Source organism: Puma concolor, chromosome C1 (assembly GCF_028749965.1).
Source record: "Puma concolor isolate L17-30 chromosome C1, mPumCon1.1.hap2, whole genome shotgun sequence".
NCBI classification, from domain to species: Eukaryota; Metazoa; Chordata; class Mammalia; order Carnivora; family Felidae; genus Puma; species Puma concolor.
Window position 1 is genome coordinate 216,941,707 of NC_141674.1, and position 27,265 is coordinate 216,968,971.

General features: G+C 47.7%; 1 protein-coding gene across 1 annotated transcript in view; it reads left to right on the top strand.

Moving 5' to 3' along the window:
• The first annotated feature begins 22,396 nt into the window (after positions 1-22,396).
• The window catches only part of TRPM8 (transient receptor potential cation channel subfamily M member 8), a 96,558-nt gene continuing 91,689 nt past the window's right edge, over positions 22,397-27,265 (top strand). The window contains exon 1 of the mRNA XM_086719993.1: positions 22,397-22,453. The gene's annotated coding sequence lies outside the window, so the exon portion shown is untranslated. The remainder of the gene's footprint in view (positions 22,454-27,265) is intronic.

The window sequence follows — 27,265 nt, forward strand, 5'->3', positions numbered from 1 at the left end:
ATTTTCAAGATGATCGAGTTCACAAAGACAAGTCATTTCATTTGAGCCAGAGACAACCTCTCACAGCAGAACTTCAAACAATACTTTAGCCGATGAGTGTTTTAATAGCAGCTCTGTTAATGTGCATTAAATGGTCCAAGTCTTCATACACATAGGGTAAAGCCGATTGCTTTAGTGATAAAAATCCAGGGAGTGCTTGGATGGCTCAGTCGGTCGAATGTCCAACTCTTGATTTCAGCTCAGGTCATGATCTTGTGGTTGTAGGACTGAGCCCCATCTCGGGCTCCATGCTGAGAGTGGCACCTGCTTGGGATTCTCTCTCTCTCTCTCTCTCTCTCTCTCTCTCTGTCCCTCTCCTCTACTCATGCTCTCTCTCGCTCTCTCTCTCAAATAAATAAATAAATAAATAAATAATCCAAAATCGTTATCATGGTTCATGAGACACTGTGTGATCTAGATCTGCCTATATATTGAGCCTAATCTCACAACCCTCTCTTCTCTTTCTAGAGTGCTCCAGCAATACTGACCTTCTTCTAGGTACTTGAATGTCTGGCTTCTCCCTCTGGTCCTAGTGGATGAGCTCAGCAATCCATTCTTCCAGAATGAAATGTGATTCTGGTGGGGCTGAGAATCATCTGGCCTTACCTCCTCAGAGGTGAGGGTGTGACTTAGGATAGGCCAGTGAGATTCCCTTATAGAAAGATGCTGGGAGAGAAGCCTTCTTCCTTCTAGAGTTGCCGGCCCCAAAAGCTGTCTGTGGCTCACACGTGTCCAGGCTTCGCCCCCTGGCATCTAGGAAGCCGTGCACGGTAAGGGAGAATGAAGGCATCACTCAGAGAAGCAAAGCTGAGGGGGGAAAGAAGTGGGTGAGGACAGAAGCCAAGCACAAAAATATATAAACAGTAAAAAGAAATGAATACACTTGACCAAATTAAAAATTTAGAACTATACATCAAAAGATATAAAGTAAAGAAACAGAGTAGGGGAAAGGCATTTGCAGCTAAAACAAAAGAATATGTACTAATACAGTAATACACAGCATATTTATTCCAGATCAATATGAATCAATCAACAAGACAGGAAACACAGTAGAAACATGGGGCAAAGATGTGAACATGCCCTTCTCGACAGCGGTACTCTCAGTGGCCAGTAAACATGGGACAAAGCACTCTGCATCATTAATAGGGGAATATGAATTAAAGCACAATAAGATACCATCATGCACTATTGGTTTGGTAAGAATTTAAAAGCCTGGTAATGAGGGGCGCCTGGGAGGCTCAGGTGGTTAAGTATCTGACTTCGGCTCAGGTCATGATCTCATGGTCCGTGAGTTCGAGCCGCGCGTCGGGCTCTGTGCTGACAGCTCACAGCCTGGAGCCTGCTTTGCATTCTGTGTCTCCCTCTCTCTCTGCCCCTCCCTCACTCATGCTCTGTCTCTCAAAAATAAATAAATATTAACTAAGTAAATAAATAAACTTAAAAGTTTATTTTAATAAATAAATAAACTTAAAAAAAAGTAAGTAAATAAATAAATAAATAAATAAATAAGTAAATAAATAAACTTAAAAAAAAGTCTGGTAATGATACCAAGTGTTGGCGAGGATATGGGGCACCTGGAATTTGAACGTCCTACTGACAGGAATGTAAATCAGTTCTACTATGTTGGAAAGCACTTGGGCATCATCTACACATTTGCAACCAACCCTTCTATGCCTGAGGAGTATAGACCCCCCCAAAAAGCTTATGTCCCCTTAGAGAAGGGGGTATGTGTGGCAAGGAATACCTATGAGAATGTTAGTAACAGCCCCAAACTGGAATCAACCTGCGTTCATTTTCTAGGGCCGCCATGGCAAAGGACCACAGTACAGGGTGGCTTAGACAACAGAGATTTATTTTTTCACAGTTCTGGAGGCTGGAAGTCTGAGTTCAAGGTGTTGGGAGGGTTATTTTCTTTGAGGCCTCTCTTCTTGGTTTAGAGGTGGCTGTTTTCTCCCTCACCTGTCTTCACACGGTCATCTCTGTGTGTGTCTGTGTCCCAATCTTCTCTTCCTATACGGGCACCAGTCATACTGGATCAGGCCCCGCCTTCTGAGGTGCTGGGGGTTAGGACGACAATGGATGGATGTGGTCAGGGGCAGGGAGTGGGGGACACCCAACTGGGATGGCCCACACCCGTGACTGATCACTGTGGCCATCTTGGCCCCATTTGAGTCAACTCCAGAGGACCCAGCGGTCAGCCAAGGCTGTCACTGGACCTGAGTTGCAGCTCAACCCTCTGTCCACCCTTGCTTCTGCCCCCAACTTTCCCCTGCACACATATTCGTTCCAGGGGAAGTCTTCAGTGAATATTCTGTGTTCTAAACTGCATCCCAAAGTCTGCTTCCTGGGGAACCCAACGAGACAGTTGATTCCAAGGGAGGTTCTACAAAGAAGGTTGTAAATAGTTTCCTGAGGCTGCCCTGACAAATGATCACTCAAAACAGTAGTCTGGAGACTAGAACTCTAAATCAATGCGTCCGCAGGGTTGGCTCCTTCCCAAGGCTCCGAGGGAGAATCTGGCGGCTGCTGGCGATCTTTGGTGTTCTTGGCTTGTCGACGCTCGGCTTGGCTCCAGTCTCTGTCTCCTCTTCGTATCACCTTCTCCTCTGTCTTCCTGCCTCTTCTCTTATAAAAACACTTGTCATTGGATTTAGGGTCCCCTCTATTCCACGATAATCTCATTTTGAGATCTTCGCCTTAATTACAACTGCAAAGATCATTTTTTCCAATACAATTACATTTACAGGTTCCAGGAGACATAGCTTTTTGAGGGACTATTGCTCAACCCGCTGCACGGGTGATAAGATGGGGTTTTGGACCCTGTCCTGATGGGAGGCAGGTACCAGGTGGAGGTGTAATTGTTGCCACTTTCTCTAGTGGTGGATGGGGCTGGTGTTGGAAGGGACTGTGTTAGCTGGTGCGGTGTTTCAGGCAGTTGGGACAGGGGGAAAGTGAAAGTTCTTCAACGGAATAGGATGCTTGTGTTACGCTGGGCTGATGTTCTGGGCATAGATAACAGAAAGCCGAGAGAAGAGGTCTCTTTGGTAGCATAGGAAGAGACTCATCTTCCGCAAAAGAGAGGCAGAGAGAGCGGAGGTCCCAGCCCAACACTGAATGCTCAGTGGGGCTGAGCTCCGGGAAAGGTGAAATCCCCAAACAAGGCAGGTCTGCTGTGCCCAGGTCAAGGTCCTGGTTGGGAAAGAACGGGAATATCAGGCTGGCGTCTCCAGCAACGGGGCCCTCCCAGAGCCTTTGGAAAGAGCTCACTGCTCCTTATGGGCGAACACTCACTCCCTTGCATTCGGAGACGATGCAGCGGCTTCACCCTCCCCAGACAGCAGCACGTGCTCTCTCCTGCCAGCTCCGTGGCAATAACTTGGGACAAGTCAAAACAAAACCTGGCAGGGGCTGCACTGGGTCTGCCTCAGGCTGCAACCCCAAGGCAGAAAGTTCCAGAAGCAGCCAGGAGCCCACTGCAGTAACTATGACAAAATCACAGGGGTATTTCTGTGCAGATAAAGAAGATAAGGATGTATGTTAATAACATTGTATCTATACAGTCATAACTGTATCAGTATGAATATAAAGAGCTGTCCAATGTATCACGTGTAAAAAAGGAAAGAGTTTAAACACCGGGATAGAATAAACAAGATGATTTGCCGACGATGCGATTGTCCGCTGAGAAAATTTAAAAGAATAAACCAACTGACAAACATGTAGAATTAAGTAGGGATTTCATTAAGTGACCGAATCTTTTTCCCCTTGTCTCCCTCCCTTTCTAGGTAACCGAAATTACAAGACATATATACATAAAATTCTCTAGTTTTCCCACATACCAACTACTAACTATAATATATAGTAGAAAAATAGAACAATTGGAATAGAAATCATAAGAAATATCTAGAGTCGACATGATTGTAACAGCAACATTTTTTGAAGGAGGCAAAAAATTTAAAAAAAATAATTGAGAGATATACCGTGTTCTTGAATGGCTAGACAAAATATGGTATAGTAGAAATGTTAATTCAGGATTAATGGATGAATTGGTCAATTAGATATTTAACTATGTAACTTTCTGTTTTTTTCCAAAATGGCTAAGCATAAAAAATTAGTCAAGTAATGACCTGAGCGGAAGTCAGCAACTTAACCGACTGAGCCACCCAGGCGCCCCGAACTTGTATTTTTCATTTGGCATATATCATGGACATCTTTCCAGGTCAAATATATATACAACCACACCATCACAGCATTCACTTGGGATATACCAAGATTTACATGAACGGTTCCCTATTCTTGGACATTGTTGTCATTCTTTTCCGTTATTAAAAATGCTGCGAACATACCACACAGTTAATATGTTTATCATAATTCCAATAAATATTCTAACACATTTTTTTTAATTTATAAAAGGGATAGAAAGTGCATCTGGAATTATAAATGTACAAGATTAGGCAGGAAATATGTGAAAGAGAAGGAACCATGTGGATTATTTGTCCTACAAGATATTAAAATACTTTCTACAGCCATAATGATTAGAATATGAATAGACTAGCCAAGTTTCAGAAACAAAGCAAAATAACCACTTAGAAAAAAGTAGAAGTTAGATTCTAATCTCTCACCATGAGCAAAAGATACATTTCAAAGTGAGTAAATATTTAAAATTTTTTTTAACATTTATTCATTTTTTGATAGAGAGAGACAGAGCATGAGTGAGGGAGGGGCAGAGAAAGAGAGAGACACAGAATCTGAAGCAGACTCCAGGCTCCGAGCTGTCACCATAGAGCCCGATGCGGGGCTTGAACTCACAGACTGTGAGATCATGACCTGAGCCGAAGTTGGACGCCCAACCGACTAAGCCACCCAGGCGCCCCAAGGTAAGTAAATATTTATTTATTTATTTATTTATTTATTTATTAAAAAAAAATTTTTTTTTTCAACGTTTATTTATTTTTGGGACAGGGAGAGACAGAGAATGAACGGGGGAGGGGCAGAGAGAGAGGGAGACACAGAATCGGAAACAGGCTCCAGGCTCTGAGCCATCAGCCCAGAGCCTGACGCGGGGCTCGAACTCCCGGACCGCGAGATCGTGACCTGGCTGAAGTCGGACGCTTAACCGACTGCGCCACCCAGGCGCCCCGTAAATATTTAAATGTAAAAGGTATCAGGACAAATTATAGGCAGTCATTAATATGATTGTGGGGCATGGAAAACTTTCTAAGCCTGGTACTGAAAGCCAAAACCATAAAGGAAATACCAGATAGATTTTACTTTAGTGAAGAAAATTAAGAACTTACATACACAAAACACTACATCTTTATGATGTAGAATGGTTTGACAGAAATAGGGCGTGAGCCACAAGTATGAGCCACATATGTAACTGTAAGCTTTACTAGTAGATACATCGAGAAAGTGACAAGCAGGTGACATTATTTCAATGACATATTTCATTTAATTCAATGTACCTAACATATTACCATTTCAACATGTAATCAATATTCAATTACTAATGGAATATTATATATTCTTTGTTTCCATGCTAAGTATTCGAAACCTGGTATGTATTTTACAGTAACAACACGTCTCAAGTAGGACCAGCCATATTTGAAGTCTCAAAAGCCACACGTGGCTACAGGTTGGTGTAATAGATAGTATAAATTAGGGGCGCCTGGGTGGCTCAGTCGGTTGAGCGTCGACTTCGGCTCAGGTCATGATCTCGCGGTTCGTGGGTTCGAGCCCCGTGTCAGGCTCTGTGCTGACAGCTCAGAGCCTGGAGCCTGCTTCGGATTCTGTGTCTCCCTCTCTCTCTGCCCCTCCCCTGCTCACACTCTGTCTCTCTCAAAAATAAATAAACATTAACAAAATAGAAAAATAATAAACTCTTAAAAAAAAAAGATAGCACAAGTATAGACTAATACAAATTAAGAGCCAGATGAAAACATGAAAAGATAGTGTTTTCTTTGTGTGTGTATGAGTCAGTAACGATGTTTCCTAGGAAGTGGCAATTGTTAGCCCAATCCTAGGGCTGCTGTGACAAAGTGCCAGGTGGCTGGAACAACAGAAATGTATTGTCTCACAGATCTGGAGGTTAGAAAGGCCAAGGTCAAGGTGTCAGCAGCGTTGATTCCTTCTGGAGACTCTGAAGGAAAAACCGGTCCCATATTAAGGTCCTGGTGGAAATGAGGACTTCAGCACATGAACCTGGTGGGGGCAGGGCACAATTCAACCCATAACAGAAGGTTAAAGATGGGAATAAAGGCTTGGTTGCAGGAGCAACCACTTTTCTGACCTCGGCTAAGCCACCATTCCCATTTGGATTTTGCAATTGCCTTCCCACTGGTGACTATGCTCTAATCCTTGCCTTCCTACGGCCCGTTCTCCATAAGCAGCAGTTGTGAAGAACACAACTCAGGTCCTGTCCCTCCTTTGGAACCCTCTGTGCCTCCTGTCTTCCTTGGGCTAAAATCCCAAGTACGGACGGCGTCCTCCAACGTCCTGTGTCATCTACTTCTCCATCACTCTGCCCCTTGTCTGCTCTCGTCCAGGCACAGGGGCCCTCTTGCTGTCGCTTGAACGTCCCCTTCTGTCCGGATGCTCTCCCCCTGGGTGTCCGCTTGGCTCACTCCCTCACCTCATGGACTTCTCTGCTCAGGGGTCAGCTTCTCACCTGGTCACCTGATTAACATACCAACCGCCCGGCTGCTCTCGTTTGATTTTCCTTATAGTCCTTTGTCACCATCCCACAGATCATATGTTTGTTGGTTTTCTGTCATTCTTCCCCTTTTGAAAGGGAAGGAAGGGATTCTTCTGGCCCCTTGCTGTGTCCTTGGCATAAGGTAGACAGTAATATTTCTTCTTAAAATTTTTTTTTTCAACGTTTATTTATTTTTGGGACAGAGAGAGACAGAGCATGAACGGGGGAGGGGCAGAGAGAGAGGGAGACACAGAATCGGAAACAGGCTCCAGGCTCTGAGCCGTCAGCCCAGAGCCCGACGCGGGGCTCGAACTCACGGACCGCGAGATCATGACCTGGCTGAAGTCGGACGCTTAACCGACTGCGCCACCCAGGCGCCCCTAGACAGTAATATTTCTTTTATTTAAAAAAAAATTTTTTTTTTTAACGTTTATTTATTTTTGGGACAGAGAGAGACAGAGCATGAACGGGGGAGGGGCAGAGAGAGAGGGAGACACAGAATCGGAAACAGGCTCCAGGCTCCGAGCCGTCAGCCCAGAGCCCGACGCAGGGCTCGATCTCACGGAGCGCGAGATCGTGACCTGGCTGAAGTCGGACGCTTAACCGACTGCGCCACCCAGGCGCCCCTAGACAGTAATATTTCTTAAAGAATGAATTAACCTATGAAGGAATGTTAATTGCAATGCTATTTATAACATACATAAAGCGGAGACAGCTTATTGGTTCAAAAAAAGAGGAGGCATGGCTAAATATATTATGGTGTTTCTAAAAATATTTAAGAGAGAGAGAGAGAGAGAGCATGAGTTGGGGACGGGGCAGAGAGAAAGAATCCCAAGCAGGCTCTGTGCTCTGCGAGCACTGGAGCCTGACTCAGGGCTCGAACTGTGAAATCATGACCTGAGATCAAGAGTCAGAAGCTCATCCGACTAAGCCACCCAGGTGCTCCTATTATGGTAGTTTCTAAAGTAGAGTATTATGTCTTAGAAATATATTTATCAGGGATGCCTGGGTGGCTCAGTTGGTTAAGTGCCCAACTTCGGCTCAGGTCATGATGTCACAGTTCATGGGTTCAAGCCCCACGTCAGGCTCTGTGCTGACAGCTCGGAGCCTGAAGCCTGCTTCGGATTCTGGGTCTCCCTCTCTCTCTCTGCCCCTCCCCTGCTCATGCTCTGTCTCTCTCTCTCTCAAAAAGAAATAAACATTAAAAAATTAAAAAAAAAGAAATATATTTATCAGCATGAAAATATTCTGAACTGTTAAAGTGGAAAATGCAGATTTTAAAACAGTATACCTCGAATGATCTACTTTGGAACATACACCTGGTTACTAAAATCTGGACAACTATCCAATGGCATGTGAATGTTTTTTTTTTTTTTTTTTTTCTGGTGTGGGGTTATTGGAGCTTTACATGTGTTTTCATGTACTGATCTTTTCTAATTTCTAATTACCTATGTGAATTTAAAAACTTTATCAACAGAAAAAAGAATACGGGAAAGTATGCAGCATATTTTAATTTTTTTTAATGTTTATTTATTTCTGAGACAGAGAGAGACAGAGCATAAGCGGGGGAGGGGCAGAGAGAGAGGGAGACACAGAATCTGAAGCAGGTTCCAGGCTCTGAGCTGTCAGTGCAGAGCCCGTCACGGGGCTCGAACCCACGGACTGTGGGATCATGACCTGAGCTGAAGTCAGATGCTCAATGAACTGAGCCACCCAGGTGCCCCCGTATGCGGCATATTTTGAAGAGCTTTCCTGCAAGATTAGCTAAAAGGCAAGGACACTCAGTGATCAAAGTGAAAGTCAAAAGTCATCAGCCATGATGATGCCGTTACACCCACTGACGATTGCACACAAATAAGAATGGCTGCATATACTACACATTACATAATATGTGACGGGTACTGTGCTAAGTGATTTCCCTCATTTAACTCAGGTGGGTGGGTGGGGTGTCTCAATCCTGCCTATGTTTCAGAATCACCTGGCGAATTATTTATTTTTTTTAAACATTTTTAAATGTTTGTTTATGTTCAGAGAGAGACACACACACACACAGCACGAGTGGGGGAGGGCCAGAGAGAGAGGAGAAAGAGAGAATCCCAAGCAGGCTCCACACTGTCAGCACAGAGCCCAACGTGGGGCTCGAACTCACGAAACCGTGAGATCATGACCCGAGCCGAGATCAAGAGTTGGACGCTTAACCGACTGAGCCACCCAGGTGTCCCACCTGTGGAATTTTTTAAATACTGGTATCTGGATGGTCAGGCTCTACCCCAGATATTCTGCTATAGTTGGGCTGGCCTGGCCTGAGCATCAGCATTTTAAAAAACCCTCCTGATGGCTCTAATATGTAGTCCAGGTTGAGAACCACAGCCTTAACTCATTTTATATCTCACAACAACCCCCAAAGGAAGATTCAATTATTATCTTCATTTTATAAATGAAAGAACTAAGGCATAGAGAGATTACGCAACTTGCCTAAGGTCACACAGCTGTCTGTGACGAATGTAGTTGGAACACAGGCAGCCTGGCTTCAACGCGACCCTCTTAAGCAAGCTCTGTATGGCCTCTATGCTCTGCTGAATACCCAGACACCTGGGTTTCATTTCATCCAGGCCAGCATGTAACCGAAATACGGGCAAATAAAAAGACACGGTATATTCAAAAGTTCTTTGTGACTGATAAGGAACTATTTAATTACGAGAAATTATTATTCCTGGAGATACGATTTCCCATTTGAAATCTTATTCTTTTACTGAGTGGAATCCATGATTTGACCGAGGGATAGAAGGAATCTAGCGTGTGAATCACACAGGAGAAAGGAATTCACATCCTGAGATTTGAAACTGATGAGGCACTTCTAAGCTTGTCAACAAGGAACAGTTTTCCCCTAGGTACGTCCAGGGTTGCTTTGTTGGCTGGGTTTTGGCGAAGTTCATCAATTCCACCACTTATGCCAAGCACCCTCTCTCTGACTTTTCTGGGCATGCCAGAATGCCTTGAGAATGCCAGAAGACGTCCCTGTCCTCACAGAAGTCACAACACAGTGTGGGGGGACAAATGTAGTGGCCGTTATGGTCACATGAAGCATGACTCAGGGAAGCTAAGGGTGGGAGCAGAGAGAGGTTCTTGAGACAGGAAATGCTGGAGTTGGGCCCTTCAAGGCTGAGTGTGGGCATTAGCCAGGCAGAGGAAGTGGGGGAGAAAATGCCCTGGTGAGAGAACAAGCCGACGTGCAAAACACTGAGGAGATAACGCCTCAGGCCGTGGTAGTTCAGCCATCGGGAGCATGAGACCAAAGGCGGTCGTGAAACAAGGGGATGGGATGCCATGGCCAGCCAGCTCGCTGGTATTTAAACACAGCCAGAAGGTGGGTTGGAATTCAGTAGGTTGAGCCAGGCTGGCCAATAGTTTTCCCCATGAGTGGGTGCATGCAGTTGAGCCCGTCTTGGAGTGACAGCGTCTTCCCCACCAATGACATGTTTACTGCCATCCCCTCTTCTTATCCCTGACACTCAGGAAGTTTCCTTTCTGTGTAGAGTAGGCGCCATAGTTACCATTAAAAATTCAAGAACAGAAAGGACCGCAAATGTAAAAAGGGAATAAAACAGCTGTATGTTAAATACCGTCCCCTGGACTTGAGTTTCGAGTTCATGTTGCCCATGGGGGGTTGACCAGATGTCATGAAGAAACCTGGGCCATGTCTGGTCTTCCAGTTGTGGGTGTGGCCAGGACATCCAATGAGCCATCTAATAGGGAATGTATCTGAGCCAGGACAACGACTAAGATGCCCATTGTGTTGGACTGTCAAGAATCTTCTTAAGAATAGCCTCATTTCTGTAATCAAGGAAGCTAATGGCCAAAAAAAAAAAAAAAAAAAAAATTGTAAAAATTGTCACCATAACTTTAGAGGGTGGAGGGCAGGGGAAGTCACTTCATTGTAAGGATGAGGTTGATTTTGATCCCAGCAGCTTATTCTTTCTTTCCACACCAGCCACAGGAGAGAAAGAAAACCTTGAAGTGGAATCTATAATCTGTCCCTTTAAAGAACACATTAAAGCACCCAGTCCTAAGTGGTTTTAAGCACACAGCATCACAGGACTTGATAAATAATTGATATAAATTAATGGCCAATGAAAGAAACATATCCGCACTGATCTATAATTACTGGAAGCAACCTCATATATTTTTCATAAACGTGTCGTTTCGTTGAAGCTTTTTTTTTCTAAAATTCAGTGTATTCAGAATTTAAATTGTTTTCAATAAATGCTTTCAACTGCTTTCAAATGGCTGTGCTTCTCCGTCAAAATGGGCATCGGAGAAGCCTGTGTTTGGGCGCTCCTTTCTTACCTTCTGATTCTTCCTGACTCTCACCTGGGATACCCAAGAAGGAAATCGGGATGACCAGGGACACCTGTGGAACACTTCGGCTTCCTCCCACTCTGAACATGGCTCCCACCAAGCTCAGGGGGGATGTCTATTGCTTCAGAAGTTTGTGGAAGCAGGAGCCAAGTCCAGGGTTGGCACGACAGCAAGTTTCCAGTCCAGCCGACTGACGTTTCCATTGGGTACGGCGTAGACGTAGGATTCCACAGTGAGATGAATCTCCGAAGTGGTGATTGAGATTTCAGCTTGGGTTCTGAATTAACTGCGCCAAAACGATCATCCAGACAAAACAACAACAACCCAAACCTGGTCCTGATCTGGAAACTGACTTTTGTTATTAAGAGCATGGTTTCCGGAACTGGACAGATCGCAGTTTGCTTTCTGGCTCCAACACTTGTAGCTAAACACGAGCAAGGTACCTTCTATTTTTGAGCCCCGACTTCCTCATCGGTGAAATGGAATAATGACGCCTGCTCCCTGGGGTGGTTCAGAGACCAAATGGACTCGAATATCCAAAGCTTTTGCTACAATGACTAAAAGCTGGTATTTCACAGCCAATCGGGACAATTGAAATGGGTCATTTTGAGAAGACCTGTCTCCTAGCGTGCATGTGGAACATTAAGTGTCATACGGAGGTCGCCGGGATAAGGATGTGGAGACTATGACCCAGGTGAATGAGACCCTCTGTTTGTATCATAGTTTCTCATAGATTCTGGCTAGTTGTTCATAGACCCTATTTTCTTTTCTTCCTGGTCGCATAACTAGACCACATTCCCAGCCCCTCTTGAAGGTAGCTGTGACCAAGGACTCGGTTCTGGTCAGTGCGATGTACTTACAAGCAGTATTTGTCACTTCTAGGCCCGGCCTCACAATTCCTCACTTCCCTTTTGTCTGCTTGAATTTCACAGATGACCTTACAGAGGACTTCAAGGCCCAGGGGATGGCAGAGCCACAGAATAGCAGAGTCTGGTTCTTGAACACCACGTGGGTAGCTGTCTGCTGAACACCCACACTCCACTTGGGCATGAGGAAGAAATGCATTTAAAAACTTTTTTAAAAAAATATTTATTTATTTTTGAGAGAGGGACAGAGCACGAGTGGGGGAGGGACAGAGAGAGAGGGAGACACAGAATCCAAAGCAGGCTCCAGGCTCCAAGCTGTCAGCACAGAGCCCGACATGGGGCTCGAACTCATGAACCATGAGATCATGACCTGAGCTGAAGTTGGACACTTAACTGACTGAGCCACCCAGGTGCCCCAGGAAGAAATACATTTTTCAAATCTTTTTTTGGGGGGGGCGGGGCGCTGGGTGGCTCAGCCAGTTGAGTGTCTGACTCTTGATTTTGGCTCAGGTCATGATCTCGTGGCTTTGTAGGTTTGAGCCCCACATTGGGCTCTGCACTGACAGCACGGAGCCTGTGTGGGATTCTCTCTCCCTTTCTCTCTGCCCCTCTCTGCTCTCTCTCTCTCTCTCAAAATAAGTAAATAAGCTTTACAAAAAAGTTTAAAAAATAAACTTTTTTTTCATTCATCCTCAACAATGAATGGGTCAGCGATTCAGTGGGACCCAATCTCCAAGTCCTGTAGACTCTTGATTGAGAAGGTCCTTTCTGTTTGTTGGTTGGTAGATTGATGAGTATAAATCAGCATTTTTACGTGCTGCCTTTGTGCAAGGCACTGCTACTTGTTGAAGACAGATGAATCGGTGCTCAAAGATCATTGGTTCAGCTACACTGAATTCTTGAGTTCCGTGTATGATGTCCAAACTCAACCATCTGCCAAGACCAGGTGGTGATGTCAATGTGTAGTCAGGCTGAGCAGACGCAGGAAACCAGAGATTGAGGGAATCAGCCAAAAGTGCCCAAGTGAAAGATCTTAAAATACTGTACCGGCCTAACGAAAAATGGGTTTGGGTTGGGTTCAGCCCACCTGCTCCCCAGCTGGTGACTGCTGCTCTAAAACACCCCCAAAGATGGGCTTGTGATCTGTGCACAAGCCAATCATTGAATTGCAGCTGATGAGAACAGTAATTGGTTAGGGTTGACACATGACTTCAGTCAGGCCAATCAGAAGCCTATAGATTCAATTCTGAGACTTCTGTTTGCGTGGTCTGGGGAGTGGACACTTTCCCCGCTGTGTTCTTTGCACAAGAGATGATGTAGCCCTATCTGCACGGCCATCCTAGAATCATGAGTAGAAAAACATATCTGAGAACAAAGCCCAGATAGAGAAACATATAGACAGAGGCTGGATCCTGGTGATGTAATCTGAGCGCCTGACCAAGCTGATCCTTAAGACGGTATGACCCTGTAGGGGCGCCTGGGTGGCTCAGTCGGTTGAGTGTCCGACTTCGGCTCGGGTCATGATCTCGCGGTCTGCAGGTTCGAGCCCTGCGTCGGGCTCTGTGCTGATGGCTCAGAGCCTGGAGCCTGCTTCAGATTCTGTGTCTCCTCTCTCTGCCCCTCCCCCACTTGTGCTCTATCTCTCTCTGTCTCTCAAAAATAAATAAATGTTAAAAAAAAAAAGACAGGGGCGCCTGGGTGGCGCAGTCGGTTAAGCGTCCGACTTCAGCCAGGTCACGATCTCGCGGTCCGTGAGTTCGAGCCCCGCGTCGGGCTCTGGGCTGATGGCTCGGAGCCTGGAGCCTGTTTCCGATTCTGTGTCTCCCTCTCTCTCTGCCCCTCCCCCGTTCATGCTCTGTCTCTCTCTGTCCCAAAAATAAATAAAAAACGTTGAAAAAAAAAATTAAAAAAAAAAAAAGACAGTATGACTCTGTCACTTTGAGTTTCCTGAGCCAATAGATCCCACATTTACTTATACTAACTCAGGTTTGGGTTGGGTTTTCACTTATTTGCAGTAGAGAGTCAAACCTATACACCGATCCCTTTAAAAGATCTGGTGAGTCAAGTTTCTCCAAGTCTTTAATCTGATAGATATGCCCCAAAGGGTGGAGAAAGATCTAGTAACTTTCAAGTCTGAGCATCAGTGGTTGGGCTCAGAGGTGATATTAGAAGTGCCAAGAGTCCCGACACACTGGTGAAAGAGAACGTACAGAATGAGGAGTGAAAAGGCAGAGAGAGATAGAGAGACGGAGGCAGGCAGAGAGAAGGAAATGTCTTTCACAGGAAAAGAATCACGACGGGAAGAAAAGTCCTCGCATGCGTTTCTGTTCCGTTTTGCAGCCTGAATAGCGTGGACTTGTTGTGAGTCCACAACTGATGACTTTCTGTGATTTGAGCCCAGAAACAGAGTTGTTTGCAACTGATGACTTTCTGTGATTTGAGCCCAGAAACAGAGTTGTTTGCAAACAAGAGTCTCTCGATGAAGGAGACTTCTTCAAGTGAAGTCGGAAAGGAGCCCATGTTCTGCGGACGTGGAAACATAGGCAGGGGACGTACTGGACCTTAGTTTCTCTTTAGAGAAATGCCATTGGAGGAACACTGGCGGTCCCTGATGAATCAATCGACCACTATGTATGGGGCACTGGCTGTCCCAGGAGCCACGGGAGGCACGGGGATGGTGGCGTTGTCACCCTCTCTAAACCTGAGATATAGCATCACACAGTCACTAATTTTCCATTTGTTCGTCGTTTGTAAGAAAATGAACAAGAAGGCACTGATCATATTTGAGTCGGAATTATTTTATCTCGTTCTAGGATCAAGAAAAGGTTAGTCAGGGGCCAAAAGTCAGGGGCCACCCACCAATTCACCCGTAGTTCCCGGGGCTCCATGTTAATGGACAGAGTTGTAACCTTCTTTGCGTGAAGGCCGAAAATGGGTACACGGGGGCTGACCTCCATCCACAGCCTGCTATTGATCAAGGATGACGTATTCAAGGGGAAGTTCGAGGCTTTCTTCTACCGTGTTTCATGGTAAAGAAGCTAATGTAAGTACTGGTCAACACAGTGATGAAAAACAAGACAGGGGATGTGACAGAGTGATGGGCCGTAGATCAGGGTGGGTTTCTCGCATGAGTGGCTGGTTTCTGAATGCTTACTGGGCGCCAAGTGCCATTTCCCATGCCTTACATGTGTTAACAAAGCCTCACAACATACCTATGAGGAGGGTGTAATTATGAGCTCCCTTTTACAAATGGGAAAACTGGGCACAGAGAGGTCAAGCAACTTGCCCAGCGTCACACAGGTACGATGATGGAGCTGGGGTTTGAACCCAGACAGTCCCCTTCTGGAGCGTGAGCTCTTAACCTCAGCTCTAGGCATCCTCAAAGCAGCTGTGTGCTAGGAAACCTGGGGGAAGAGAGTTCTAGATGTGACAAGTGGAACACGCCAAGAGCCTGAGGAGGGACAAGAGGTGGGATGCTGGGGGACGAGGTCAGGAGTTGGCTGCAGGCCACTGTATAGACGTGGATTTTCTCCTGGCTACAATGGGAAGCCGTGTGAAGTTCCCACAAGGGGACTGATAAGAGCTGACAGGTGCTTTGAGGAGATGGCTTTGGAAGACGGTGGAGAAAGGGTCGTGAGAGAACAAGTGGGAAGGGACAGGCCAGCTAGGCGCCGTGCCGGCTTCCAGAAAAGAGACTGTGGTGGCCTGGGGGGAGAAGGTAGCAGCAGCGACCAGAGGAACGGTTGGCTTTGGGGTACACCGAATTGGGGCTGGAGGCAGAACCCACAGGAGCTACTGATAGACTGGGTCTTGGGGGGAGAGAGAGCCAACGATGGCTCCAGGGGGGGGGGGGTGGGTGGGTGATGGTCACCAGCCGCCAGGGGGGAGGCGCAGGTTAGGGAGGGGCGGTGTGGACTCAAGCGCTCTGATTGGGGCGGGTCAGTCTGAGATGCCTCCTGGACACAGAAGTGGAGACATCAGGCGCGCTCCTTGGAAGTTCCTGAAAACGAAATTATGCCACATGCGTGTGGCTGAAGAGGCGAGCCGAACAGCCTTGACTTTCCTTTGAGTTTTATTAGGGCCAGACTGTCTCTCTGTGCCTCCTACCCGAGTAGCTCTGCGTGTGTGTGTGTGTGTGTGTGTGTGTGTGTGTGTGCACCTATAGCACAGAAGTTAAGCGAAAGGGCCCTGGACACAGACAGCCTGGATTTCCAACCTGCCTTTGCCACTTGCTAGTTCTATAACTTTGGGCAAACTACTTAGCCTGTCTGCGCCTCACTTATACTACCCGTAAAACGGGGCACCTACCCGCAGATTTGTTGGGAGGTTCCGTGAATCGGCACGCGTACAGCACTCCGAACCGTGCTTCGTGCGGAACAGGCAGCCAGCAGAAGGCGGCTACTGTCACAGGTGGGTGTGGACACACGCACGTGACGCGAGGAGTTTATGATTGTGCACTTGTTAAAAAGAGCGGGGCCTTCCTGGGTGGATGGTCCGATACTTTCCTCTCTGAGCTGTCATCAGTATAGAATGGGTGCAAGGAAGGCTAACAGCAAGCCCCTCCGTCCTCTCTGGGGGGGGGGGGGTGCCTCACCCACACAGACCAGGATCCCGCCGTGATAGACTCCTGTTTCCTCATTACCTACCGCGATTTTTATGGGACCGAATGCTTTGGGTACAGCGTTCTGCCTTCAGCGTGTTTGAACTTGCAGCCCCCGGCCCGGGGACCTGGTCTGATGAATGGGGACGGGGCTTCGGGGGGCCAGCGTGCTGTGGCGTCCCCCCCTCCCCTTAGGAAACGTCTTTCCCGTCACGTTACTTTGGGGGCAAAGGCTCAGTTGTCATCTGGGGTCTCTTGGCTATTTTGGTTTCTGACATTTGAACCCCTTTCCACTCAGGGCCCATTTGGGGGAGGATAGTACTTCTAATAATCCTAATTGTCCACCGCTTTTCACGTTGTCTTTCCATTACGCTCCATCACCTGTGGCCACCATGCCTTTAAGTAGCATTCAAGCATCCTTCCCGTCTCGGGGTGGGTTTCTCGTCCCCAGGAGCGGGAGGTGAGAGGGCTTGGCTAACCCAAGTGGGCCTGTTGTATCCCCCCTCGCAGTTGGCGACCACATCAAAGTGGTCAGAAATCACTCAGAACTCACTTTGTCTCCTCAAGCAAAGTTTCGGTAATTTGGATAAAAGGGCGGAAATGGGCTCTTAGTGCCTCGAGCTCTAAAATGGGATGGAGAGAGGTCAGATAGGCCAAGTTGACTCCCGTGTGAACGCAGCGTTGTCTCATTTTCTGTGACACTCAGGAGCTGAAGCTCACTCGGGCTGGAGTCAAGGTGAAAATAGTTCCTCAAAAGACTCACCCTCCCCCCCCCCCCCACCTCATTGCCCTGTTTGCTTTGTCTGTTTGAATTGCAGATTTTTAAAAAAGTTCATTTATTTATTTTTAAGAGAGAGAGAGAGTGTGTGTGAGCAGGGGTGGGGCAGAGAGAGAGGGAGAATCTCAAGCAGACCCTTCCTCGCTGTCAGCACAGAGCCGGACGTGGGGCTCGAACTCACGAACCGTGAGATCATGACCTGAGCCGAGATCAAGAGTCGCAGGTTGAACCGACTGAGCCACCCAGGCGCCCCTCCTTCTGTGTTCTTAAAAATTACGTTTCAGGGGCGCCTGGGTGGCGCAGTCGGTTAAGCGTCCGACTTCAGCCAGGTCACGATCTCGCGGTCCGTGAGTTCGAGCCCCGCGTCGGGCTCTGGGCTGATGGCTTGGAGCCTGGAGCCTGTTTCCGAATCTGTGTCTCCCTCTCTCTCTGCCCCTCCCCCGTTCATGCTCTGTCTCTCTCTGTCCCAAAAATAAAAATAAAAACCGTTGAAAAAAAAAATTACGTTTCATTGTGGCAAAGCACACGTAGCATAAACGTTTGCCATCTCACCCGTTTTCAAGCGTGCGGCTCATTGGCACTGAGTGTGTGTGCACTGTGGTGGAGCCATGACCCCCAGCCATCCCCGGTCCATCCAGTTTCGAAGTTTTCTCCCGGCGCAGAAAATGGAAAAGCAAAGCTGAGAATCCAGGGCTCCAGATTGGGCAGGGAGCATGCTGACAGGCTTTGCTCGCCTTGTGAGGCAAAGAAGGGTCTGGAGGAAGATGCTTGGCCCCTGTCAGTAGTGACCTACGAACCCTGCTTTGAAGACACAGGTGCGGGAAAACCGCTGGGCTGCAGCCATGATTTTGCTCAGAGGAGCCACCTTCTGGCACTGAGAGGTAATGCAACGACCTAGCCTCTCTTAGGAAGTCTTTCGAAATCCCTCATGCCAGTGACATCATCTGATATCTGGCTTTCTCGGACCGACTTATTTCGCTTAGCATAATAGCCTCCCGTTCCACCCACACTGTTGCAAATGGAAAGATTTCATTCTTTTTGATCGCTGGACTTTCTTCATCCATTCATCCGTCAACAGACATTTGGGCTGTTTCCGTACTTTGGCTATTGTTGATAGTGCCGCTATAAACTTTGGGGTGCATGTGCTCTTTCGAATACAACAGATGAAATAGGGGAAGGGAAGGCAAAATAAGAGAAAAACCCAGAAGGAGGCAAGCCATAAGAGATTCTGAAATACAGAGAACAAACTGAGGGGAGGTTGGTTGCTGTAGGGGAGGGGGGTGGGGGGGTGGGGTTAAATGGGGGGCTGGGCACTAAGGAGGGCCCTTGTTGGGATGCGCACTGGGTGTCATATGTAAGAGATGAATCACTGGGTTCTACTCCTAAGGCCAAGACTACACTGTATGTGAACTAACTCGGATATAAATTTAAAAAAATAATAAATAAAAGGTCTTTAAAAAAAATCGGTAGAGGAATTTGGGCATTTTGTTAAGTCTTGGGGAGAATGGCAAACGTAGGTTTTACATCTGTGCCTCTCCCGCGTGCGTACCTATATGTCTATGCCACCTCTGTCTCCGTCCCAGTGTGTCCCCATGTGGAGACTTCTCTGTCTCCATTCCTCCAGGACATGAGAGCATTTGCAGCAAGGATCCATTCACTTAAGACTTTCAAGATGTACTGAAAACACTTGACTAGAACTTGTTTAGGGTCCTTAGGAGGATCCTTTGTTATGGACACAAGTTCGGAATTAGGGTGAAAATTGGGACAGAACAAAGAGCCTGTTGGTTGAAGAATCAGACAGTGAAGGAGGAAAGCCCACACGCTCTTGACCCGCCTCACTCTGAAGGCGGGACAGGGCCACCGGGCTCCCAATGTTACAGGAAGAGCCCATTCCGTCACCCTGCATAGGGTGACTTGGCTCTGCTGAAGTGGGGGGGACGGGGGGATGCCACAGGCTCCCATGGGGCTTCTCTGCTCTTCCCTGGGCCACCCGTGGTGGTCCCCGCCATTCCCAGGGACGGGTCAACGACCCCCTTTACACCGGACCTCGGGGCTGTGCCAGGGCCGCTATAATAAATACCACAGGCTGGATGATTTTTCCTCACAGTCCTGGAGGCTGACTTTTCAAGATCAAGTTATCAGGTTTGGCTTCTTCCGAGGCCTCTCCCCTTGGCTTGCAGATGGCTGTCCTCTCCTTGTGTCCTCACGCGGTCTTCCCTCTGTGTGTGTCAGCCTCCCAATCTCATCTCCTTATAAGGACACCAGTCATATGGGGTCAGAGCCCACCCCAAAGACCTCATCTTAACTTGACCTCTGTCAGAAAGACCCTATTTCCAAATACAGTCACATTCTGAGGGATGGGGGTTCGGGAACCCACATTGGGCCCAGAACAGGGGCTGCGTCTAGCCTTCTAGGGGCAGAAGACATATGGCAGGTGTGGCTTCTAGGCCTGGGGTGTGGAACTGCCCTGTTCACTCTCAGAAGGCACTGTCTTTCCCTGGACCTCCTAGCGACCACATCCCTGGAGACCCTCCTCCTTGCAGACGGACCCCTCCAGTCTGTGCCGTGTGTGACCTTCAGCGTAGGCCTGACTCTTGCTGTCACTGTTAAGGACCTACAGGGGATCGCCCGTCCAATCAAATCCGAGCCCCCAGGCTTGTACTCAAAGCCCATCATGGTGTTACTCCTGGGTGCCATGACATCACAGTGTGGATTCTCCCCAACACTGCCCTTCCGCCTCAGCCCCCGCCCCAGCCTCCATATCCTTTGGTCCTTCTCTCAAAGTATATTTTATTTTTATTTTTTATGGAAAAAAATTTTTTTAATGTTTTATTTATTTTTGACAGAGAGAGAGAGAGAGAGAGGCAGAGCATGAGTTGGGGAGGGGCAGAGAGAGAGGGAGACACAGAATCCGAAGCAGGCTCCAGGCTCCGAGCTGTCAGTACAGAGCCTGACGCGGGGCTCGAACCCACCGACCGCGAGATCATGACCTGAGCCGAAGTCAGACGCTCAACCGACTGAGCCACCGAGGCGCCCCTCAAAGTATATTTTAAACCCAAGAGGAAACTGTTCGCTCCAGTTTTGCAACCTATGCCAATCACTTGGCAACATGGATTTTGAGTCTTTCCCCGTAGATACGCTCCAATCAAGACGCTCATGGGCTCTATAATGTTTCACCTGCTGAACAGGCCATGCTCCACCTGGTTTGCCCACATCACGCCCTTCCCCTCTATTATCAGCTTGTTCTCTGCCAGCCTGTGATGGTTGCCGCATCACCTTCCGCCAGTATTCCTGCATAGCACATCTATCTGCACTTTGGACTTCAGTCTCTGTAATTTTCTAGCTTTCTAGTCCTTTCCGGTTCATTTTCTGAGTTTCACACTAGATTGTAGATTCTGCCTTCTGATTCCTTTATGTCTGAAAATACCTAGAAGAATGCTGTGTAGACTGCAGGCTCAGGAAACAGAGGATGGGATCCAGGGGCTCTGTCTGTATGCATAGGTGTGTGGGGGTCAGGGAAGGAGATTGTAGGAGGGTGGGAGTTTTAGTCCTGGGATCCACATTAAGGGTGATTTTGAGAGTTCTCTGATTCTCTCTCTGTCTCTTGCTAGACCTCTTCTCATGCGGGTCCTCATTCAAATGCAGTATGGGTCATACCCAGTTTTCCACAGTCCCCACTCTTCCCTATTGCCTTGCACTTGGTGTCTCCATTCATTTTCATGGCCTGCCTGACCCTCAGAGTATTAGTTTGTGGTCCTATGTTAAGTTTTTTTGTTTCTCTTTGTCATAGGGGTTTTCTCTCTCTGAATCAAATTTGCTCTTTATAGGAGCTACTGCTTTTGTTGATGGCATCTTATCCCTCCTTTTAGATCGTGCTTGGATCCCTCTGCCTTGATGAAATCGCCCCTGACATTCCTTATGTTCAATCTCTAACACTTCTGCATTTGCTTGTACTATGTAATCAACTTTAAAATTATACTATCCTCTCACTTCTTGCCTATAGCACATACTTCATATATAAATATGTCATACCAAGAACAGGCAAGGTGCCTGGCTGGCTCGGTAGGGAGAGTGTGTGACTCTTGACCTCAGGGTTGTGAGTCTGAGCCCCACATTGGGTGCAGAGATTACTTAAAAATAAAATCTTAGGGGCGCCTGGGTGGCTCAGTGGGTTGAGTGTCCAAATCTTGATTTTTGGCTCAGGTCATGATCTCACAGTTCATGGGATCGAGCTCTGAGTCGGGCTCTGCTCTGAAGGGATTCTCTCTCCTTCTCTCTCTCTGCCCCTCCCCTGCTCGCGTGGCGCGGGCTCACTCTCTCAAAATAAGTAAATAAACATTTAAAAGAATCTTAAAAAAAAAAAAGAAAGGAAGATCAGCCAACACTCCAGGAGCATTACCTATGACAAAACTATTGAAATGATGTTTGTGGTGCAACATTTCAATAAGACGGCTGATGGCCGCCCCCTGATGATGATTACTTTTCAGCCTTGCTGGTGGAGTGACTACCAAGGCCAAGTGTTAAGAAGGCGTAGGTGTTACTACAAGTGAATGAAGCTAGCCTTGCTGAGACAGCCTGCTACCCCCCGACACCCCAGCTAGCCCAATGCTGAGTTGGTGTAGACAAATTGAACAGAAACTGCAAAAAAAAAAAAAGTTTATTAAATGTCCTTTATGATTTTCTTCTAATCAATTAAAAGCTTTTCACCTATTAATTAATCTTGTCATCACCTTCCATAATGAACATTTCCGATTTCATTTGTGGTTTTTAAGATGTGCCATAAATTGTAGAAATTAAATGCTAGTGTGACTTAACACTGACATTGGCAAGCCAAGAGAGAGAATGTTTGTGTTTACTCTTTTAGCACTTAAAGTACTGTGTTCTCTAGTTATGCTCTGGTCACTCAGACGCGATCACTAAATTGCTACCGTCGTGGCTTTTCGAGTGTTCTCTTAGCTGATTAAATTTTTTTGTTCCTCTCCTTCCAAGAGCCTCAGGGAGGAGGGCGGGGCTGAGAAAGCTCAGATTATAAAAGCCTCCTTCCTCTGCAAGAAAGGGGAGGCCAGCAGGATCCTTCCAGTGCAAGCAAATCCTGCCGGACAAAAATCCTACCTCAGCTGGTATGTTACCAACCTTTGCTTTTTTTGTCTCTCCGTAAATGTCGCGATTGTTGTGACTCGTAGAATTGGCACGAATAGGGTGTGTTTGGGAAGGGCATCGTTTAGATTTTCTGGGAAGATGTGAAATCTGTGAAGATTTGGAAGGAACAGAAGACAAGACGGGAAATTTCTCAGGGAGCTGTGGGGATAAGCGAGATGGTAGTCCACAGATAAATACAGTACTCGTTTGGATGTATTTAGAAGTGTAGACGTCTGCAGCAGGTTTCTGAATGATTTAAAATATAATTACAGTGCCCCCCCCCCCCGACTGACAGAGTCAGAAATTTCCTCAAATGAGCTTTATTAAGAAATGCACTGGCATCTTAACTGTGCAGCGGACGGTCTAAAGCGATCCTATGTTCTCCAAACATGGGATGATCGAGGACGTCACCAGTTTCTTCTTAAATCAAGACGATGAGGGAGCCTAAATTAGCATCAAGAAAGAACGTGTCCAAAGCGTCAACAGTCTTTGATGGAAGGAGAAAAGGATATGTGACCGATTTTTACACACTGCGCTCCCTTACCTTTTGTCAGCTTCCGGAACACGCTCATGGCTTGTGTTCTTTAGAAGCAAAAGTGAAACACTGAGGGCTTGGATGAATAATTAAAGATTTCATTTCTATTCGGTTTTGAGCCCATGACTGCCGGCGCTGACTTTCTCGGAGTTAAGATTCTTCAGCAGAATACAGACCCCCTCATGGTAGGGGGTTTTGGCTCCTCGGTGTCTCGAGAGTGTAAAGCACTTTCTTTCAGGGTTGTGACTTTTGATTTATGGTTCTTTAAAATTTGGAACAAAGTTGGTATCACGCGGTATTCATTCTTTGTCTTGCCTAACAATTGACGTTATTCCTGGTACCCGTGAAGAGACAGGGCTCCAGGCATAGAGGGACCCCTGGTCTTTCCCCCTTATTCTAGGGAGCTCTCAGCAACTAGCACCTTCAAATTCATTTGCTGCTGGGACTCACCTCTCTTCTCTCTCCTCTCTGGGGCCGGAGACCCTGGGATCGATGATTTTAGGAGCTCCCCTGGGTTTTCACCGTTCCCCCAGTTTTTACCCATCGATGCAAACTTCAAAAATGTGACTGACAAAACTACGGCCCCTTGGGAAAGCGGGATAATTCCCACGACGACACCGATCTCAGTCCTCCAGGGTGAACCAGACGGGGGAGGCGAGGCGCACGTTAACCCTTGTGGGGTCACTGTAACTCTTGGGTAAACCTCCAGGGCTGGGGCGAGAAGGAGAAGGGAGAAGATGTCTCCGCATGGTGTCATTTCTGTCTGAAGCTTCTGCAAGTATCACTCACCGTTATGAATAATTGATTCATTGAGGGGGTGGAGGCAGTGGAGATGGTCGGGCTTCGGCACCGGCCCTTTGGAACATTCTTTCGGAGCACGAACGAGACAGTCCCTCTCATTTCGGGTGACATAAGGAAAACTTGCTCTCTGGTCTCCTTTACCACACGGAGACTTAGGTAACACATCCTGCTTGAAGAGCACCTGTCTCCCTGGTGGCGAGAGGCAGGGAAACCATAATTTTAAACACATGCCCAATGCTCTTCTTGTACCCGGACGATCGTGTAGCAGATTGAGTTTTGGTTTTGGTTTTGGTTTTGCAAAGGGCTCGCAGGATGCAGAAGTATTCTGTTAGGAATGGGTGATTTCTAGATGAATCGGAATGAGCCGTGAACGCCAGTAGTGAAGAGAGCATTAGGCCAACCTCTTCCCCTCGAGGTTTCTACTCCTCGATTTAAATTTTAACGGTGTATGAAAGGAGTGTAAATGACAGTCTGTCTCTTCCCCAAGAGGTGGTAATGTGGCATCCATAACGTTCTGTGCCTTGGTTTCCTCATCCGTTTAAGCGGGGGAATAAGAATCATCTAACTCACAGGAGGACTGAGGGTTAAGAGCTCAGCATAGCGCCTGGCACGTAACAGACCTTGCGTGAGACGCGGCCACTGGTTTCTCCTGGCACGAGGGGGCCGTTCACGGCTGATGGGGATGCGTCTCGTGTGTTTGCAGGACAAACTGCGTTGTCCATAAATTCAAGTTATGACCCACAGAAGAACCCCGAGCCCAGATTGACACGATACGGTCTCTGAAGCACCCCAGTTACATGCTTGTGTTTTAAAAAGATCCCGGGGCGCCCGGGTGGCTCAGTCGGTTGAGCGTCCGATTTCGGCTCAGGTCACGATCTCGCAGTTCGTGAGTTCGAGCCCCGCGTCGGGCCCTGTGCTGACAGCTCAGAGCCTGGAGCTCGTTTCGGATTCTGTGTCTCCCTCTCTCTCTGCCCCCCACCCCCCCCTTGTGCTCTGTCTCTCTCTGTCTCTAAAAAGTAAATAAACACTAAAAATAAATAAATAAAAAGATCCAATGATAAGTGCTGAAGAGCTGGGATTGAAGCCAGAGACGAGAGGGTCATGGAGACTATTTGCAGTGTCCTGGGTGAGGTCGCTGGTGCTGTAAATGGGGTCCCCTGACCAGGGGCCCCAGCGGCACCTGGGAACTTGTTAGAGATGCAGAGCCTGTGGGCCACCTCGGAGCTGACGAGCAGTTTCGGGGGCCCCGCAAGCTGAGTTTTAATGAGGCCCCCAGCCATTCAGTCTGTGCAGAGAACATGTGCTTCTCTGCGTGGGCAACTGGAGACACCGTGGGTCTTTGGTTGGGAACTGCTGGGGGCCTGATGTGTGCGGGCATCTATGCCTTCGCGATCCCACTGTGAAACTGTGAAACCGCCAATGGCATTTCAGAGTCCATTTGGGTCTTAATTCTCTACTCAGGCAACGTCCGTCCGCAATCTTTGAGTGTCAGGGCCATCAATAAAAATAATCGAGAGATTGCTAAGACTCTGAAAGCTGAGATCACGCACAGTTAAACGGGTAAGTCCTCCATCTGGCCAGCCTCTCAGGTGCCTGTACCCTGGGGCCCATCGCTCCGGGAACCGCTTTCCCTGAGCAACTTCCACGAGCGTTCAAGGCCTTAGAGGCAACAGGCCCCCAGGCTGGTGCGTTGGGGGCGCTGGGTTCCGTCTGGGGTGGCTCCCCCTGTGCGGCCCAGTGTTCCTTTTACACGGGAGTCATTTCCCTTTCAAATCATTATTTGGAAATAATGGTGGATTCACAGGGAGTCAGAAAAATAGTGCCGAGGGGTCCCAAGTAGCCTTCGCCCCTTTTCTCCAATGGGGGGGCGGGGCTCTATGCTCTAGCATCCAATCCAGGAAACGGACATCGGTATCACCCACAGACTGCACTCAGATTTCTCACTGAGATGTACTCCTCTGTGCGTGTGTCATTTTATTCAATTTTAGCAGGAGCACATTTGGGTAACCACCACCACCAGTCAGGTTCTGGAACCGTTTCACCATCGCTAGAAGGAGCCCGCTTTATCGTCCCACCCATCCGGCCCCACCCCCTCCCCCGACCCAGGAGCTCTTTGTACCCTGAAGGCTGCTGGCTCAGGGCATGGGGGGTGGTGGGGGGGTTGATCTTTCTTGCACCTGACCGTGCTCACCCCTTTGCTTAGGCCCCCAGCGAGATCAGGCTGCAGGAAGTTTCTAGCAGCCCCAGCAGGCTGGCTTTCCATGTGCTGGGTCAGCCCCGCACGTCTGGAGTCTCTGACCTTTTGCCCTCTGCTCGCGAATTGCTCTTTGCTTCCTTTGTACCCGGCAATCTTTCAGGAAGTCTCTTCCAAACGTTGCGCACCTAGGACAAAATAAACATTTAGACGGTGAGGCAAACAGGTTGTTCCCATGTGTCCTCCATTTATTACCTATTTATTATTTTTTTAATGTTTATTTATTTTTGAGAGAGAGAGAGAGAGAGTGAGTGGGAGAGGGGCACAGAGAGAGGGAGACACGGATCCTGAAGCAGGCTCCAGGCTCCGAGCCGTCAGCACAGAGCCTGACGCAGGGCTGGAACCCTCGGACCGAGAGATCATGACCGGAGCCCAAGTCGGATGCTCAATGGACTGAGCCAGCCAGGCGCCTTTCCATTTATTATTTAGATTCTTCCCCCCACCCTGCCCCCTTCCAGAACCGGTTCAAGCCCTGTGGGTGGCTCCCTGTCCCCTGCTCTCTGGTTCCCAAGCGCACCTCTCTGGGGCGCTCACAGCTGAATTGGCTGAGCATGTAATTCCTAGATCACCGTCTTTTCTCTCTAAAAAATACACATATGCTTCATCTTCCGGCTTATGGTGCCACCGAGGAGAAGTTTGATGCCAGGCTTACTTCCCTCCCTCTCGTACCTTATTTTTTTCTGCTCGTACAGTTTTGTGTTTATTCTTATCCTTGAATGATTTCACCAAGACACCTCTAAGCCAATTAATTTTGCCTGGCATGCGACTCGGTGGAACTTCTTTTTTTTTTTTAAAGTTTATGTTTATGTTTATGTTGAGAGAAACAGAGAGAGCCAGCAGGGGAGGGGCAGAGAGAGAGAGAGAGAGAGAGGGAGAGAGAGAATCCCAAGCAGTCTCCACACTGTTTTAGCCTGGCTCGAACTCACGAACCATGAGACCGCGACCTGAGCCGAAATCGAGAGTCAGACACTTTGGGCACCTGGGTGGCTCAGTTGGTTAAGTGTCCAACTTGGGCTCAGGGCATGATATCTCACAGTTTGTGAGTTCAAGCCCCGTGTCGGGCTTTGTGCTGATAGCTTGGAGCCTGGAGTCTGCTTCAGACTCTGCATCTCCCTCTCTCTCTGCCCTTCCCCTGCTCATGCTCTGTCTTTGTCTCTCAAAAATAAATAAACGTTAAAAAAAAAAAGGGTCGGATGCTTAATT